Raw genomic sequence first — 16,898 nt, 5'->3', positions numbered from 1 at the left:
GCTAAATTCTGTTTTCAGCCTGTGTAGGTTTCTTCCTCTCCTCTCACAGTCAATATTTGTGGGGGGCTGCCTATCCTTTGGGAATTTTCTCTGAGGCAAGATAGTTTTCCCTTTTCTATCTATAGAGTTAATTAGTCCTCCGGCTGTGTCGAGGTGTCTAGGATTGGTAGGTACATCCCACGGCTACTTCTAGTTGCGGTGTTAAGTCCAGGGTCTGCGGTCAGTACAGTTACCACATTCTCCAGAGTACGTCTCATGCCGCTCCTAGGCCACCAGATTATAACAGTACAACTGGCCAACAATGAGTTAACCGCATCTCAAAAGAAGGGAAAGAAAGTGCTGAGCCATTTTTTTTTCTGTACTCTGTTGCGTTTTTTTCCCCTCTTTACCTCTGGGTGGCTCAGGAGTTAGGCGCTGACATGGATGTTCAGGGACTTGCTTCTCGTGTGGATCAACTTGCTGCTAGAGTACAGGGTATTTCTGATTATATCGTGCAGACTCCTGTTTTAGAGCCTAGAATTCCTAACCCCGATCTGTTTTTGGGGACAGGTCCAAATTTTTGAGCTTTAAAAATAACTGTAAACTGTTTTTTGCTCTGAAGCCCCGTTCCTCTGGTGATCCCATCCAGCAGGTAAAAATTGTCATATCTCTGTTGCGTGGCGACCCTCAGGATTGGGCATTTTCCCTGGAATCTGGGAATCCGGCCTTGCTTAATGTAGACACCTTTTTTCAGGCGCTTGGGTTATTGCGATCCAAAGAGAAAGTGGTTACTCCAGCTCCAGTAAAACCAGTGAAAACTTTATTAGTCCAAAATATTAAAAATAGTCCTTACATGCGGTGGACCATATAAGTGTCTGTACATATGTAACGGCAACGCGTTTCAACCTATACAGGTCTTACTCATGCCACATACAATTTAAAATGAAAGTCATACATATAGTACTCACGGACCCAAGCCACTTCCTTTTTTTTTTTTTTTTCGTCACATGACTCCAGGAAAGGTCCTGTGAGTATATAGTGCACAAACATGTAAAATACACATAAAAACAATGCCAATTTTTAGCAATAATGATACATCATTTCATTTCTTTTATTTAGCCCTAGTGGGGAACGAGTGTTGAGGTTAAAAATCCAGAAAGCCTCTCTTGTAAGTAAACATCTCCTAATATCTCCACCTCGACCAGACATGTGAATTTTCTCTATACCATGGACCCTAAGATCTGCAGTGTTCCCATTATGATGCAGACAAAAATGTCTCGCTGCCATCGATACATTTCTATTTAAGTTGTTACAATTTTTTACATCACGAAGATGTTCTGTTATGCGTGTTTTTAACTTGCGCGATGTGCAGCCTATATACGAGACTTGACATGATGTGCAATCTATCTTATATATTACATTTTTTGTATGGCAATTAATAAAACTATTTATATTGTAACTTTTAGTTTTGTCCGAATTTGTGAATACATTGCCTATCAGTGCATGTGCACATGTGCTGCAGCCTACAGTACCGCATTTATGAAAACCTTTGCAGTCCAACCATGTCCTTGAGCCAGATTTAGGTAAAGCTCTATTTGGAGAAATGACGTCACCGATTGTTTGTGCCCTTCTCGCTATCACATTAATACCATCCCTCAAAATTCCCCTTAGGGATTCGTCCTCATATAAAATTGGAAGCCTGTCATAAATAATTTTCTTTATTTGCTTAAATTGGGGAGAAAATTGTAAAGATAAATACATTTTATTTGTGACATTATTCTTTAAGTTTTTTCTAATGTCCAAGACCAACAAATCCTCTCTACTTTTTTTATCCACTATATTGACCGCTCTATCCAAAGTCCAATTAGGGTAATTACGGAACTTTAACTTGTTTCTTAATTTGTGAAATTCCTTGAGTTTATCCTCCTCCTTGCTGCAATTACGCTTAAGCCTCGTCATCTCCCCCACCGGTATCGATTTTATTGTCTGGGCCGGGTGACTGCTGTCTGCGTGCAGGATTGTGTTTCCACTCAAAGGTTTGGTGTGGGTTCGACTAATAATAGTTTCCCCAACAACACCACACAAATCTAAGTCCAGAAATGATATTCTTTGTTGGTCACACACAAAAGTAAATTTAATACCAAAATCATTGGAGTTGATGTAATTAACAAATCCCGGTATGGCAGACACATCGCCACCCCATATAATGAGGGTGTCGTCAATGTATCTGCCATACCAGGAGATGCACCCCATATATGGGTTATCCACAGAGTAAATGAATGACTGCTCCCAAAATGCCATTGTGAGATTGGCCAGGGACGGAGAGTACTTGGCCCCCATCGGAACTCCCGACAGTTGTTTGTAAATTTTTCCATCAAAAGTAAAGATGTTGTGTTTAATAAGAAAGAAGGTAACTCTTAATACAAAATCAATCAGATCTTGTGAATACTGGCCAAAATCAATCAGATGGTACTGCAAGGCTTTCATAGCCACCTCATGGGGTATGCTCGTGTATAGGGAAATAATATCACAGCTGAGCCATGTGTCATTTTGTTCCCATTTGCGGTTCCTAAATATCTTTAAAATCTCTTTAGAGTCTTTAACATAACCTGGTATTTTCATTACTATCGGTTGCAAAAGGGAGTCCACCCTGTTGTGAATTTGGATTCTGGGCTCCCCCGGTGGCTACTGGTGGAATTGAACTGGTGTCTTCATCTTCTCTGTTCACCTGTTCCCATCAAGATGTGGGAGTCGCTATATAACCTTGCTGCTCTGTTAGTTGCTTGCCGGTCAACAATGTTATCAGAAGCCTCTCTGTGCTTGTTCCTGCTCCTAGACAACTACTAGATAAGTTGGACTCTTGTCCATGTTTGTTTTTGCATTTTGTTCCAGTTCACAGCTGTAGTTTCGTTACTGTGTCTGGAAAGCTCTTGTGAACGGGAATTGCCACTCTGGTGTTATGAGTTAATGCCAGAGTTTTAAAGTAATTTCTGGATGGTGTTTTTGATAGGGTTTTCAGCTGACCATGAAAGTGTCCTTTCTGTCTTCTGCTATGTAGTAAGTGGACCTCAAATTTGCTAAACCTATTTTCATACTACGTTTGTTATTTCATCTCAACTCACCGCCAATACATGTGGGGGGCCTCTGTCTCCTTTCGGGGTATTTCTCTAGAGGTGAGCTAGGACTAATATTTTCCTCTGCTAGCTTTATTTAGTCCTCCGGCTGGGCTGGGCATCTAGAATCAACGTAGGCATGCTACCCGGCCACTGCTAGTTGTGCGTTAGGTTTAGTTCATGGTCAGCTCAGTTCCCATCTTCCAAGAGCTAGTTCCTATATATGCTTATGCTATGTTCTCTTGCCATTGAGATCATGACAGTTTGACCGGCCCGCAAAGTGTTAATTGTTTGGGCTGAAGCAGGAGAAAAAGAAGTGTTGAAGGGAAATTTTTTTTTTTTCCCCTCAGAGTTTTGCTGCCTAGCCCTTAATTGCTGTCTAGCTGCTTCTTACCTCCTCTTAACCCTTGAATGGCTCTGTGTCCACCTGTTTGTAATGGATCTTCAGAGTGTAACTGCAGGTTTGAATAATCTCGCCACGAAGGTACAAAATTTGCAAGATTTTGTTTGTCATGCACCTGTATCTGAGCCGAGAATTCCTTTGCCGGAATTTTTCTCGGGGAATAGATCCGGGTTTCAGAATTTTCGAAATAATTGCAAATTATTTTTGTCTCTGAAATCTCGCTCTGCCGGAGACCCTGCACAGCAGGTCAGGATTGTGATTTCCTTGCTCCGGGGCGACCCTCAAGACTGGGCTTTTTCATTGACACCAGGGGATCCTGCGTTGCTCAATGTGGATGCGTTTTTTCTGGCCTTGGGGTTGCTTTATGACGAACCTCATTTGGAGCTTCAGGCAGAAAAAACTTTGATGTCCCTATCTCAGGGGCAAGATGAAGCGGAAATTTACTGCCAAAGATTCCGTAAATGGTCTGTGCTTACTCAGTGGAATGAGTGCGCCCTGGCGGCGACTTTCAGAGAGGGTCTCTCTGATGCCATTAAGGATGTTATGGTGGGGTTCCCTGTGCCTGCGGGTCTGAATGAGTCCATGACAATGGCTATTCAGATCGATAGGCGTTTGCGGGAGCGCAAACCAGTGCACCATCTGGCGGTGTCCACTGAGAAGTCGCCAGAGAGTATGCAGTGTGATAGAATTCTGTCCCGAAGCGAGCGGCAGAATTTTAGACGGAAAAATGGGTTGTGTTTCTATTGTGGTGATTCTACTCATGTTATATCAGCATGCTCTAAGCGCACTAAAAAGCTTGGTAAATCTGTTTCCATTTGCACCTTACCGTCTAAATTTATTCTATCTGTGACCCTGATTTGCTCTTTGTCATCTATTACCACGGACGCCTATGTCGACTCTGGCGCCGCTTTGAGTCTTATGGATTGGTCCTTTGCCAAACGCTGTGGGTATGATTTAGAGCCTTTGGAGACTCCTATTCCTCTGAAGGGGATTGACTCCACCCCATTGGCTAATAATAAACCACAATACTGGACACAAGTAACTATGCGTATTAATCCGGATCACCAGGAGATTATTCGCTTTCTGGTGCTGTATAATCTACATGATGATTTGGTGCTAGGATTGCCTTGGCTGCAATCTCACAACCCAGTCCTCGACTGGAGAGCTATGTCTGTGTTGAGCTGGGGATGTAAGGGGGCTCATGGGGATGTACCTGTGGTTTCCATTTCATCATCCATTCCCTCTGAAATTCCTGAGTTCCTGTCTGACTATCGTGACGTCTTTGAAGAATCCAAGCTTGGTTCGTTACCTCCGCACCGAGAGTGCGATTGTGCCATAGATTTAATCCCGGGTAGTAAATACCCAAAGGGTCGTTTATTTAATCTGTCTGTGCCTGAACATGCTGCTATGCGAGAATATATAAAGGAGTCCTTGGAAAAGGGACATATTCGTCCATCGTCATCTCCCTTAGGAGCCGGTTTTTTCTTTGTGTCAAAAAAAGACGGCTCTTTGAGACCATGTATTGATTATCGGCTTTTGAATAAAATCACTGTTAAATATCAATACCCATTGCCGTTGTTGACTGATTTGTTTGCTCGCATAAAGGGGGCCAAGTGGTTCTCTAAGATTGACCTTCGTGGGGCGTATAATTTGGTGCGAATCAGGCAGGGGGATGAGTGGAAAACCGCATTTAATACGCCCGAGGGCCACTTTGAGTATTTAGTGATGCCTTTTGGTCTTTCTAATGCTCCGTCAGTTTTCCAGTCCTTTATGCATGATATTTTTCGCGATTATTTGGATAAATTTATGATTGTGTATCTGGATGATATTCTGATTTTTTCGGATGACTGGGACTCTCATGTCCAGCAAGTCAGGAGGGTTTTTCAGGTTTTGCGGTCTAATTCTTTGTGTGTGAAGGGTTCTAAGTGTGTTTTTGGGGTACAGAGGATTTCCTTTTTGGGATATATTTTTCCCCCCTCTTCCATTGAAATGGATCCTGTCAAGGTTCAAGCTATTTGTGATTGGACGCAGCCCTCTTCTCTTAAGAGTCTTCAGAAATTTTTGGGCTTTGCTAACTTTTATCGTCGATTTATTGCTGGTTTTTCGGATATTGCTAAGCCATTGACCGATTTGACTAAGAAGGGTGCTGATGTTGCTGATTGGTCCCCTGATGCTGTGGAGGCCTTTCGGGAGCTTAAGCGCCGTTTTTCCTCTGCCCCTGTGTTGCGTCAGCCTGATGTTGCTCTACCTTTTCAGGTTGAGGTCGACGCTTCTGAGATCGGAGCTGGGGCAGTGTTGTCGCAGAAAAGTTCTGACTGCTCCGTGATGAGGCCTTGTGCCTTCTTTTCCCGTAAATTTTCGCCCGCTGAGCGGAATTATGATGTTGGGAATCGGGAGCTTTTGGCCATGAAGTGGGCTTTTGAGGAGTGGCGCCATTGGCTTGAGGGGGCCAGACATCAGGTGGTGGTATTGACTGACCACAAAAATTTGATTTATCTTGAGACCGCCAGGCGCCTGAATCCTAGACAGGCGCGCTGGTCATTATTTTTCTCTCGGTTTAATTTTGTGGTGTCATACCTACCGGGTTCTAAGAATGTTAAGGCGGATGCCCTTTCTAGGAGTTTTGAGCCTGACTCGCCTGGTAACTCTGAGCCCACAGGTATCCTTAAGGATGGAGTGGTATTGTCAGCCGTTTCTCCAGACCTGCGGCGGGCCTTGCAGGAGTTTCAGGCGGAGAGACCTGATCGTTGCCCACCTGATAAACTGTTTGTTCCTGATGATTGGACCAGTAGAGTCATCTCTGAGGTTCATTCTTCTGCGTTGGCAGGTCATCCTGGCATTTTTGGTACCAGGGATTTGGTGGCAAGGTCCTTCTGGTGGCCTTCCCTGTCACGAGATGTGCGAGGCTTTGTGCAGTCTTGTGTCGTTTGTGCTCGGGCCAAGCCTTGTTGTTCTCGGGCTAGTGGATTATTGTTGCCCTTGCCTATTCCTAAGAGGCCTTGGACGCACATCTCGATGGATTTTATTTCAGATCTGCCTGTTTCTCAGAAGATGTCTGTCATCTGGGTGGTGTGTGACCGTTTTTCTAAGATGGTCCATTTGGTTCCTCTGCCCAAGTTACCTTCTTCTTCCGAGTTGGTTCCTCTGTTTTTTCAAAATGTTGTTCGTTTGCATGGTATTCCTGAGAATATCGTTTCTGACAGAGGGACCCAATTCGTGTCTAGATTTTGGCGGGCATTCTGTGCTAGGATGGGCATAGATTTATCTTTTTCGTCCGCTTTCCATCCTCAGACGAATGGCCAGACCGAGCGGATTAATCAGACCCTGGAGACATATCTGAGGTGTTTTGTGTCTGCTGACCAGGATGATTGGGTTGCTTTTTTGCCATTGGCGGAGTTCGCTCTCAATAATCGGGCCAGCTCTGCCACTTTGGTGTCCCCGTTTTTCTGTAATTCGGGGTTTCATCCTCGATTTTCCTCTGGTCAGGTGGAATCTTCGGATTGTCCTGGAGTGGATGCTGTGGTGGAGAGATTGCATCAGATCTGGGGGCAGGTGGTGGACAATTTGAGGTTGTCCCAGGAGAAGACTCAGCTTTTTGCCAACCGCCACCGTCGTGTTGGTCCTCGGCTTTCTGTTGGGGATTTGGTGTGGTTGTCTTCTCGTTTTGTCCCTATGAGGGTCTCTTCTCCTAAGTTTAAGCCTCGGTTTATCGGCCCGTATAAGATATTGGAGATTCTTAACCCTGTTTCCTTCCGTTTGGACCTCCCTGCATCCTTTTCTATTCATAACGTTTTTCATCGGTCATTATTGCGCAGGTATGAGGTACCGGTTGTGCCTTCCGTTGAGCCTCCTGCTCCGGTGTTGGTTGAGGGTGAGTTGGAGTACGTTGTGGAGAAAATCTTGGACTCTCGTGTTTCCAGACGGAGACTCCAGTATCTGGTCAAGTGGAAGGGATACGGCCAGGAGGATAATTCTTGGGTGAATGCATCTGATGTTCATGCCTCCGATCTGGTTCGTGCCTTTCATAGGGCCCATCCTGATCGCCCTGGTGGTTCTGGTGAGGGTTCGGTGCCCCCTCCTTGAGGGGGGGGTACTGTTGTGAATTTGGATTCTGGGCTCCCCCGGTGGCTACTGGTGGAATTGAACTGGTGTCTTCATCTTCTCTGTTCACCTGTTCCCATCAAGATGTGGGAGTCGCTATATAACCTTGCTGCTCTGTTAGTTGCTTGCCGGTCAACAATGTTATCAGAAGCCTCTCTGTGCTTGTTCCTGCTCCTAGACAACTACTAGATAAGTTGGACTCTTGTCCATGTTTGTTTTTGCATTTTGTTCCAGTTCACAGCTGTAGTTTCGTTACTGTGTCTGGAAAGCTCTTGTGAACGGGAATTGCCACTCTGGTGTTATGAGTTAATGCCAGAGTTTTAAAGTAATTTCTGGATGGTGTTTTTGATAGGGTTTTCAGCTGACCATGAAAGTGTCCTTTCTGTCTTCTGCTATGTAGTAAGTGGACCTCAAATTTGCTAAACCTATTTTCATACTACGTTTGTTATTTCATCTCAACTCACCGCCAATACATGTGGGGGGCCTCTGTCTCCTTTCGGGGTATTTCTCTAGAGGTGAGCTAGGACTAATATTTTCCTCTGCTAGCTTTATTTAGTCCTCCGGCTGGGCTGGGCATCTAGAATCAACGTAGGCATGCTACCCGGCCACTGCTAGTTGTGCGTTAGGTTTAGTTCATGGTCAGCTCAGTTCCCATCTTCCAAGAGCTAGTTCCTATATATGCTTATGCTATGTTCTCTTGCCATTGAGATCATGACACCACCCACTCACATAAATGCTCCGACATGGACCCAATGCCCGATACTATAGGGCGCATAGGTGGTAGGGCGCATAGGTGGTAAGCTATTATGTTTGTGTACCTTTGGGAGGCCATACATTATGGGTAATTTAGGGGATTCTACAAAAATGTAATCAGCTTGTTTTTTATTAAAAATTAATAGATTTGTCCCTTCTCTAATTATACCCGCAATTTCCTCATTGAGTTCCTTAGTTGGATTTGCATGTAATAATTTATAGGTGGACTGATCAGACAATAACTCATACATTTTATCTTTATAGTCATTATCATTCATAATGACTATCAAACCTCCCTTGTCGCTTTTCCTAATGGTGATGTTCCTCAGTAATTTTAGATCTTTCAAAGCCCTTCTCTGTTTGTAAGAGAGATTGCTTGGGTTATTGTATGATGAACCTAATTCTGTGGATCATGCTGAGAAAACCTTGTTGGCCCTGTGTCAGGGTCAAGAAGCGGCAGAATCATATTGCCAGAAATTTAGAAAATGGTCTGTGCTTACTAAGTGGAATGAGGATGCTTTGGCGGCAATTTTCAGAAAGGGTCTTTCTGAATCTGTTAAAGATGTTATGGTGGGGTTCCCCACGCCTGCAGGTCTGAGTGATTCTATGTCTCTGGCCATTCAAATTGATCGGCGCTTGCGTGAGCGCAGAGTTGTGCACACTATGGCGTTATCTTCCGAGCGGAGTCCTGAGCCTATGCAGTGTGATAGGATTGTGTCTAGAGCTGAACGCCAAGGATTCAGATGTCAGAATAGGTTGTGCTTTTACTGCGGCGATTCTGCTCATGTTATTTCTGATTGCCCTAAGCGTGCCAAGAGAATCGCTAATTCCGTTACCATCAGTACTGTACAACCTAAATTTCTGTTATCTGTGACCCTGATCTGCTCATTATCGTCATTTTCTGTCATGGCATTTGTGGATTCAGGCGCCGCTTTAAATTTAATGGACTTAGAATTTGCCAGACGTTGTGGTTTTCCCTTTCAGCCTTTGCGGAGTCCTATCCCCTTGAGGGGCATTGATGCTACACCATTGGCTAAAAATAAACCTCAGTTTTGGACACAGTTAACCATGTGCATGGCGCCAGCCCATCAGGAAGATTGTCATTTCCTGGTGTTGCATAATTTGCATGATGCTATTGTGCTGGGGTTTCCATGGTTACAGGTACATAATCCGGTGTTGGATTGGAAATCTATGTCTGTGACTAGTTGGGGTTGTCAGGGGGTTCATGATGACGTTCCTCTGATGTCAATTTCCTCCTCCCCCTCTTCTGAAATTCCTGAGTTTCTGTCAGATTTCCAGGATATTTTCGATGAGCCCAAGTCCAGTTCCCTTCCACTGCATAGGGACTGTGATTGTGCTATTGACTTGATTCCAGGCTGTAAGTTCCCTAAGGGCCGACTTTTCAACCTGTCTGTGCCTGAACATGCCGCCATGCGGAGTTATGTTAAGGAGTCTTTGGAGAAGGGGCATATTCATCCATCTTCTTCTCCATTGGGAGCAGGGTTTTTTTTCGTTGCCAAGAAGGATGGCTCCTTGAGACCCTGTATTGATTATCGCCTCTTGAATAAGATCACGGTCAAATTCCAATACCCTTTGCCTTTGCTTTCTGATTTGTTTGCCAGGATTAAGGGGGCTAGTTGGTTTACTAAGATTGACCTTCGAGGGGCATATAATCTTGTTCGTATTAAGCAGGGTGACGAATGGAAAACTGCGTTTAATACGCCCGAGGGCCATTTTGAATATCTTGTGATGCCATTCGGACTCTCTAATGCCCCATCTGTGTTTCAGTCCTTCATGCATGATATTTTTCGGAATTATCTTGATAAATTCATGATTGTATATTTGGATGATATTTTGATTTTTTCAGATGATTGGGAGTCTCATGTGAAACAAGTCAGGATGGTATTTCAGGTCCTTCGTGATAATGCCTTGTTTGTGAAGGGGTCTAAGTGCCTCTTTGGAGTACAGAAGGTTTCTTTTTTGGGCTTCATTTTTTCTCCATCATCTATAGAAATGGATCCGGTTAAGGTTCAGGCCATTCATGATTGGATCCAGCCCACATCCGTGAAGAGCCTTCAGAAATTTTTGGGCTTTGCTAATTTTTATCGCCGTTTCATTGCCAACTTCTCCAGTGTGGTGAAACCCCTGACCGATTTGACGAAGAAGGGCGCTGATGTAACGAATTGGTCCTCTGAGGCTGTTTCTGCCTTTCAGGAGCTTAAGCGCCCTGTGTTGCGTCAGCCAGATGTTTCTCTTCCTTTTCAGGTTGAGGTTGACGCTTCTGAGATTGGGGCAGGGGCCGTTTTGTCACAGAGGAATTCTGATGGTTCCTTGATGAAACCATGTGCCTTCTTTTCCCGAAAGTTTTCGCCTGCGGAACGCAATTATGATGTCGGCAATCGGGAGTTGTTGGCTATGAAGTGGGCATTTGAGGAGTGGCGACATTGGCTTGAGGGAGCCAGGCACCGCGTTGTGGTCTTGACTGATCATAAGAATCTGATTTACCTTGAGTCGGCCAAGCGGCTGAACCCTAGACAGGCTCGATGGTCCCTGTTTTTCTCCCGTTTCGCTTTTGTGGTCTCATATCTTCCGGGATCTAAGAATGTTAAAGCGGATGCCCTCTCTAGGAGTTTTTTGCCTGATTCTCCTGGAGTTCTTGAGCCGGTTGGCATTCTTAGGGAAGGGGTGGTTCTTTCTGCCATCTCCCCTGATTTACGGCGGGTGCTTCAGGAATTTCAGGCTGATAAACCTGACCGCTGTCCTATGGGGAAGCTGTTTGTTCCTGATAGATAGACAAGTAAGGTAATTTCTGAGGTCCATTGTTCGGTGTTGGCCGGTCATCCTGGGATTTTTGGTACCAGAGATTTGGTTGCTAGGTCCTTTTGGTGGCCTTCCTTGTCGCGGGATGTGCGTTCTTTTGTGCAGTCCTGTGGGACTTGTGCCCAGGCTAAGCCTTGCTGTTCCCACGCTAGTGGGTTGCTTTTGCCTTTGCCTGTCCCTGAGAGGCCCTGGACGCATATTTCCATGGATTTTATTTCGGATCTTCCTGTGTCCCAGAGGATGTCTGTTATCTGGGTGGTTTGTGACCGGTTCTCTAAAATGGTCCATTTGGTACCTTTGCCTAAATTGCCTTCCTCCTCTGATTTGGTTCCATTGTTTTTTCAGCATGTGGTTCGTTTGCATGGCATTCCGGAAAATATTGTGTCTGACAGAGGTTCCCAGTTTGTTTCCAGGTTTTGGCGGGCCTTTTGTGCTAGGATGGGCATTAATTTGTCTTTTTCTTCGGCATTCAATCCTCAGACAAATGGCCAAACTGAGCGAACTAATCAAACCTTGGAAACCTATTTGAGATGCTTTGTGTCTGCTGATCAGGATGATTGGGTGGCTTTCTTGCCGTTGGCCGAGTTTGCCCTTAAGAATCAGGCCAGTTCGGCTACTTTGGTTTCGCCTTTTTTTTGTTATTTTGGTTTCCATCCTCGTTTTTCTTCAGGGCAGGTTGAGCCTTCTGATTGTCCTGGTGTAGATTCTGTGATGGACAGGTTACAGCAGATTTGGACTCATGTGGTAGACAATTTGACGTTGTCTCAGGAAAAGGCTCAGCGTTTTGCTAACCGCCGTCGGTGTGTTGGTCCTCGGCTTCGGGTGGGGGATTTAGTCTGGTTATCTTCTCGTCATGTTCCTATGAAGGTTTCTTCCCCTAAGTTCAAGCCTCGGTTTATTGGTCCTTATAAGATTTCTGAGATTATCAATCCTGTGTCTTTTCGTTTGGCCCTTCCAGCCTCTTTTGCCATCCACAATGTTTTCCATAGATCTTTGTTGCGGAGATATGTGGTACCCGTTGTTCCCTCTGTTGATCCTCCTGCCCCGGTGTTGTTTGAGGGGGAGTTGGAATATGTGGTTGAGAAAATATTGGATTCTCGTTTTTCGAGGCGGAGGCTTCAGTATCTTGTCAAATGGAAGGGTTATGGCCAGGAGGATAATTCTTGGGTGGTTGCCTCCGATGTTCATGCCGCCGATTTGGTTCGTGCTTTTCACTTGGCTCGTCCTGATCGGCCTGGGGGCTCTGGTGAGGGTTCGGTTACCCCTCCTCAAGGGGGGGTACTGTTGTGAATTCCGCTCTTGGGCTCCCTCCGGTGGTTGTAAGTAGCACTTTTGTGAGTTCTGCTCTTGGGCTCCCTCCGGTGGTTTTGAGTGGTATGGCTGCTTCTTGGATTTAGCATCAGCAGCTGCTTCCACTGATCGTCTTTCTGGCTCGCCTATTTTAGTCTGGCCTTATCCCTCAATCAATGCCAGTTGTCAATTGTTCCTGCTTGGAGTCACGGCTCTTTTGGATTTCCCTGACACTCTGACCTGTTCAGCAAAGATAAGTCCTTGCTTGTCCTTTTGCAGTCCTCTTGTTGTGGACTTTATTGTTCAGCACATTCTATGTTTTGCTCATTTGTCCAGCTTATCAGTATGGATCTATTCAGCTAAGCTGGAAGCTCTGGGCAGCAGATTTTGCCCTCCACACCTTTAGTCAGGTGTGGAGATTTTTGCATTTCTCCGCGGTGGACTTTTTCTAGTTTTTATTACGGACCGCACAGTGTTCTATCCTGTACTATCTATCTAGCTAGAAGTGGCCTCCTTTGCTAAATCTTGTTTCATTCTATGTATGTCATTTCCTTCTCCACTCACAGTCATTATTTGTGGGGGGCTGTCTATCCTTTGAGAATTTTCTCTGAGGCAAGATAGCTTTCCTGTTTCTACCTTTAGGGGTAGCTAGTTCTCCGGCTGTGACGAGGTGTCCAGGGAGTGACAGGAACATCCCATGGCTACTGCTAGTGTTGTGTTAAGATCAGGAACTGCGGTCTGTATAGTTACCACCTGCTCAGAGCTAGTCGCATGTCGCTCCTAAATCACCAGTCCATAACAGTTGCCCCCACAGTCAACAGCTCCTGCACCTCCTCCTCCTCTTCATCCTCCATCTCTGAAATCAACACATCAGTCAGAAGCTGGAAGCACTGCAGCACTGCCTCAGCCAAGCGGCAACAGGCTGTGCTGAAGCTAATCTGCATAGGTGACAAACCACACAATGCAGAAGAGTTGTGGACAGCGCTGAAAGAGCAGTCAGATATTTGGATGACACCGCTGAACCTACAGCCAGGCATGGTAATGTGTGACAATGACCGAAACCTGGTGGTGGCTCTGAGGCAAGGTGAGCTCACACACGTACCTTGCTTGCCCCATGTGCTTAACCTCATGGTTCAACGTTTTCTGAAAAGCTACCCGGACCTGCCGGATCTGCTAGTGAAAGTACACCGTCTGTCTACCCATTTTTGAAAATCAGCTACAACTTCAGCCGCCCTTGCCGTGCTTCAGTAGTGTTTGCAGCTTCCAGCTCACTGACTGGTGTGTGATGTCCCCACACGCTGGAACTCTACGCTGCATATGTTGGAAAGGATTTGTGAGCAGAAGAGGGCAATTGATGACTACCAACATCAACAAGGCCATCGATATTCAGTTCAGACTCTACACATAAGACCTCAGGAGTGGACATGGATGTCAGACATATGTACCATCCTCCAAAACTTTGAGAACTGCATCAAGATGGTGAGCGGCGATGACGCCATAATTAGCATCACCATCCCGCTTCTCAGCATTCTGAAAACCTCTCTGCTCACAATTAAAGAGGATGCATTGCAGGCAGAGCACGAGAAAATGGAGCAAGGAACCATACAGGGGGATTACACTCAACCCAGCCTCATTTCTTCTCAACGTGGATTGGTAGTGAATGAGGAGGAGGAGGAAGAACAGGAGCTACTTTCATGCGCTATAGATGGTACTACAAACACAGCTGTCATACCGTCTGTTCAGCGGGGATCGCCTGAGGACAGGGAGGAGGAGGATGTGGAGGAGGAGGACAGCATGGGCAGTCGTCCTGTCGGTGAGGACACAGACGTCTTGCCTGTTAGCAGTCTGGCACGCATGGCTGACTTTATGTTGCGCTAGGTTTCCCATGACCCTCGCATTATTAAAATTTTAGGTGACGCTCATTACTGGTTGGTGACACTTCTAGACCCACGCTACAAGGAGAACTTTCAATCTCTTCTGCCAGAGGCAGAGAGGTGTACTAACATGTTGCAGTACCAGAGGGCCCTTGTAGCGGAATTACTTAGAAAATTCCCATGTGAGAATGCTGGCAGCAGACGTAAGAGTTTGTTGCACAACCAAGAAGTCCAAGCGAGAGAGACAGACGTACAATCCAGCTCAGGCAGGGGAACAATGGCAAAGTTTTGGGACAGTTTTCTCAGACCCTCCCATCGTCTCCCTGGACAGAGGCAAGGGGTGCTGTCACAAGAAGTGCAATGTTTGGGAAGATGCTGAGGGAGTACCTTGAAGATCGTACAAAGATCTTCCGGGATTCCTCTGTGCCTTTTAATTATTGGGTATCCAAGCTGGACACGTGGCATGAACTGGCTCTCTACGCCTTGGAGGGCCTGGCCTGCCCTACTGCTAGCGTTCTGTCAGAGCGGGTTTTTAGTGCCGCTGGTGGAATTATAACAGATAAGCGCATCCACCTGTCAACTGAAAATGCTGACAGGCTGACTCTTATAAAAATTAACAAGGGCTGGATTGGGAAAGACTTCTGTACACCACCAAGTGAAAACAGCGTGACATAATCTCAAATACATTCTCTGTTTTGGGGAGGTGTATTCTCATGCACCTCTTCAAAACCACACATGGGTATACGCTTCCAGATTTGGTCTGTTTGTTGTTATCCTCCTCCTTATCCTCATCCTCATCAGCCACAACCAGTAGAGCACCAGAGTGAACGGATTCCGTGATGCCAAAGTCACAATTTGTTTTTGGCAAGGGTGTAACTATTATGCCTGTAACTAATTGGAAACCAAAACAAATGCTACTCACACAGAGGGAAATATCATAAAAAAGAGATGTAAGTATATTATTCCCATTTATTCTTATATTTTCCATTTTCCCAATCTCTGGACAGTTCTCTAATGAGGTAATGTATACCTCTACAATAGAAAATTATTCCAAGACTTTTATATTATATTTTTATTTTTAGCCCTGTCTCTGAGCAGTTGCTAGGGACAAACATCTCGTTGGACACATTCAGGCTTCAAATCTATGAACCTGTGTTCTCCCCTCCCTTTTGTTTGATCGCCCCCAGGCGAAGGGCAGTGGGGTGCTCGGTACCGGTGTTGTCGCAGGTCTCGACCTACTCTCTGATGAGTCCACTGTAGAGATGAAGTCACGGCACCGGAGAGATAAGACACAGTACGCCAGGGCTGTATTTGAAATATCTCTAGTGTTTAATGAGCTTACACACACTTTTATGCATTCTTGTGTTGGAGGCGGATTCCCCATGTATTGGCTAAGCGTCGGAGTGTTTTACTCCCTAATCTCCCTACAGTTTTGCAAACATATCTTACACAGTACATCATTCTTTATCTTACCAAGGACATTCACTCCTTCAATTAGTTCTTAGGAATTCACGATAACAGCACAATGAAGAATAGTGAATTATATCTTACTTTTCTGACCTCTAATAACACTTATACAAAATGGAGGCAAGCAAGATAAAATGGATTCTGCTCTAACATTCCCCCATTTTATTCACTATTCTGAATAAACTGTACCCCCCCTTTTTTTTATGGCTGTAGGATTTGTTAGTATATATCATCATCTTCAGCTGTGTGAGTGCAGAATTTCCCAGTACATACAGAGATACACTTAAAAACTATTTTAAACACTATATATGCAATAAGGACAATCGCTACTATATGCAACAGGCTTTGCAAAACCCCAGCTACCCAGCCCCCGATCCCCTTAAACCAATTGGCTGGGTTTAGGAAAGAGAAAGTGTCTGACCACCAGCTGTCCTTAGTGCGATCATTATCTTTGTCATATCGGTTTCTGAGTCTTTGAACATCTTCTAACTTTAGCTTCATCTTTAGAGTACTATTTGGATCTATATAATGGCAGCAAGCAGGTCCAATAACCTGACACATACCACCCTGTGCTGCTGTTAGATAGTCCAGTACTATAGTATGCTGGTTGGTTACTATAATGAGTTGATTTTGGACAGCAATGGTGGTATTTAGTATATCCAATATATCCCAAATTTGATCATCTAGATAGTCTGTGGCCCTAACCAATTTATCCCACATTTGTGTAATCATAGGGTAAATAAAAATAGAACTGACAATTTTATTGGCTATACCCATTTGCACTATGTGTGGTCTCCCTGAAGGGCGGGGCGTATTATCCGCAGCTCTTTTATATAACGTATGTTTAGGTATTGCCTGTGTATCTAATTGCTTGTTTGGAATTACAAAGGTGGCCGGAGTCAAACGACACAGAGTGCAGGTGCCCGTTACCCCTACTGGTAGCCATTTATATGCATTGTTTCCACATACCCAGAACATACCATCAGGCAAATCCCATAGGGCTGAATGTTGCAGTACTAATTTATGAACTAAGTCTATAAATGCAGACACATTCTGAAACATGCACCAAGGTGGAGACTGTCCTAGAGGACTACAATA

The sequence above is a fragment of the Ranitomeya variabilis genome, chromosome 2 (assembly GCF_051348905.1).
Source record: "Ranitomeya variabilis isolate aRanVar5 chromosome 2, aRanVar5.hap1, whole genome shotgun sequence".
In the NCBI taxonomy this organism is placed as follows: Eukaryota; Metazoa; Chordata; class Amphibia; order Anura; family Dendrobatidae; genus Ranitomeya; species Ranitomeya variabilis.
Note: the sequence above shows the minus strand (reverse complement) of the source record.